The following is a 3089-nucleotide window of genomic DNA, read 5'->3' as shown; positions in this document are numbered from 1 at the left end:
AAATCTCAGCTCTAGTACTATGACAGTTTCCCACACAGTGAGTGTTCTTCCTGGCCAAAGAGTAAAACCACTTGCTGTAACACTGACAGCAGAGCCTACATATTGCTGAACTTCAACATTTATTTGTAATTGAAAGGCAAAACAGTAATTTCATTTTCTTCAGGTGGAAACAACAGGATACATACTGCTGAAAGGTTGCTTGCATAGATTGTACAAAAAGCAGTGAAATACTTCTACTCAGCAACACACAATGAATTCTTCCTCATTGGTGGGACTATGCCAATAATGGAGATCCTGTTCTGTACATGTATTGGGTCTCTGTTTCTTCCACAATTAAGAGAAAAGAGACTAAGGAAGGAGGATACCAGAGGCACTAAATTGTTTCTTCTACGAACCCTGTGAACCAGTTTTGCTCAAGTGAAACACCATCTGCTGATTAAAAGTGACAGTTTCCATTGCCTTGGGTAAGCAAACTGAGCTGGAAGCAACTCCATAACCAGTGGTTAGAAACTAGAAAAATATTGCTGAAGAGCATGAACACTTTCCAAACTACAGGATTCCTGTTTATGCAAAACAGATAATTTTAGATCATCACGGAGTAGCCGAGAACAAGTTTAACATGTTTCATTTCATATAAAAGCACAAACCATATTTTCAGGTTTGCCTATGTAAAATAATGTGGTAAAAGGCAATTAAAAATATATAAAAATCAAGTACTGTATTGTTCACAGTTGCAAGCAAATATCACAAATGCAAACAAATGATAAACAGATTTCTGCTGTATGTTTCTTATGCCAGGAGTAACTCACATTATGAGGAAATAGATACTAAAATGTGTAGCATATTTGAATTTGGGCATGTTCTTGTGTTTTGAAAAAATTAAGGCATGTTACAGATTAGAGAGGTAGCAACCAAAAGTGAAGAGCTGTAAAAACTCTGAGCTCGTTATGTATCTTTAGTCAAGGAGGAAGCAAACTTTCATATTCAGCAGTGGTCTGAAAATTTTAAGGATTTACTATTGCAGCAGTACACACAATTCCCAACCAGCAAACACTGTTAAAAGTCCTGTTAGGCTGCTACTACAGATATTGCCAACAAGCAGCTTTTTTGTTCAACTGAAAGGTATTATTTGCAAACTGCAGCAAATTCAATTAATTCACTTTTTCTTTCAGTGTCTAATTTTGCATTAGGTCAGATCTAGGGAGGCTACCACTAAAGGGATATACTCACTTGAATTATTTTTTTTTTAACCACCAAGAGGTACATAGCAATTAATTGCTGTTACAAGTCACTAGAAGCCTATACACCATCACCTTTAACAAAAGGCCCTTCGGCCCCATCCATGACTCGGTGATCCCTTTGCAATTTGCCTGCAGAAAAATAATGTTCTCACTTCCATAACATTTTCTAAACAAAGGCTAACCCTAAGAATAAAGACTATTATGTTACCAGAGCACTCTAAAAAAAAGCAAGTTTATTACATCATGATATTTAGAATCTCATGTTTCCTTAATCTTTTCTACATAATAGAATGATAAAGTCCAAATTGCTTAAGAATCTTGTACTTTTATTTTGGAGGGGAGCCCTCATTACTGACTTCTTCATGATCTTATATGGAAAAGCTATCATTATTGCAACTAAAGAATTACATCTTACAACACAGGCCTCTCAATAGCATATTCGCTCCCCAAAATATATCAATTTTATCTGTTATGTTTAATCTCTTCTACTCATTTGCTAAATGATAGCACATCAGTTTTATAGACAAAGATCACATTTCTTAATTTTTTTTGTGATCATTTTCTAAAGAAAAACCAATAAGGTGATATGATTTCAAAACAACAAATTGCTGTCTCATCTTCTAGGGTTATGAGATGTTCATCTTCCCTCACCTGGGAAAAGTACTATAATACTAAAAGTACTTTTAATAACTGCAGAATGTGGAAGTGGTTAATATCATTATGCCTGATCCTACAGTCTTTATTACTTGCAAGTAGTCCCATTAACACTGGTGACTGTTGAAATTACTTCTGTGGCTGTCTGTCAAATAAGGAAATGAAGAATCAGGACCTACAAAATCAAATCAAGTCACCTATATGGAAAACTATTGTTGCTTTTATGGAAGATAATCCTAGAATTCATTTTACAGATACATACCAAAATTTGAATACTTCTAATCAAACTACTTTTTGATACTTTTTAAAGACACCTGTTCCTAAAATGCAGCGCAGAATTACATCTACACCTCATATCAACAGGTTTTAAAAGGTAATTAGTAGCATTCATATGTGCTGTCTTTAATCATTACTCAAATACTAATCTTAATGTTTAGTAGTCAGGTTATCACAAACCAAACTCATATAAAGGAACCTATGTGCAAGATATACATTTAAAACCATTACCATGACCAACATGCCTTTGCATTAAAAAATAAACTGGGGCCTCTTTTAAAATACTTTTAAGAAGACAGGAAGAAGGACAAATAATTTAAAAATGCATAATTTAAGTGAATTAAACAAGCATTACTTCTCTATTTGCAAATACATAAATATAGATTTCACAGATGATCTGTAGGAAAGAATTTTACATTTTCTCTTACATTTAAATTTTGAGAATATATAACATAAATATTACATCATAAAGTGTAGAAATTCTGAGAAAATTTAAGTACCAATAACTATTACCAAACAGCATTTACTCATATTCAAGATTGCTAAGCAGAAACCTTGCTCAGTTTTAATAATATTCTTAGAAATGTATGGAAACAGGCAAAAAAAAAAATGTTGCCTTCATAGATGGGTATTGGAACAACAGTGTCTGCTGTCATTAATATCTTATTTATCTAAATAACTCAGTTTTGAAGGGGGGGAGAAAAACTCAAATAATTCCTATCCTGAGATAGCACAGCATTCTCTCAAGCATAATACTCACATAGTTCAGCAAAAATACACCCAAATCTACACTTGAATGTAGACAGCTTTTTCCCCAATAAAGTTTCATATTGTTATTTTCATCCCCTTTCTACAGTTATATCAATAATCTTTTGAAATTATGCACACTTTAAAAATAAAAGCACACTGTCAGTTAAG

Source organism: Heliangelus exortis, chromosome 1 (assembly GCF_036169615.1).
Source record: "Heliangelus exortis chromosome 1, bHelExo1.hap1, whole genome shotgun sequence".
In the NCBI taxonomy this organism is placed as follows: Eukaryota; Metazoa; Chordata; class Aves; order Apodiformes; family Trochilidae; genus Heliangelus; species Heliangelus exortis.
Note: the sequence above shows the minus strand (reverse complement) of the source record.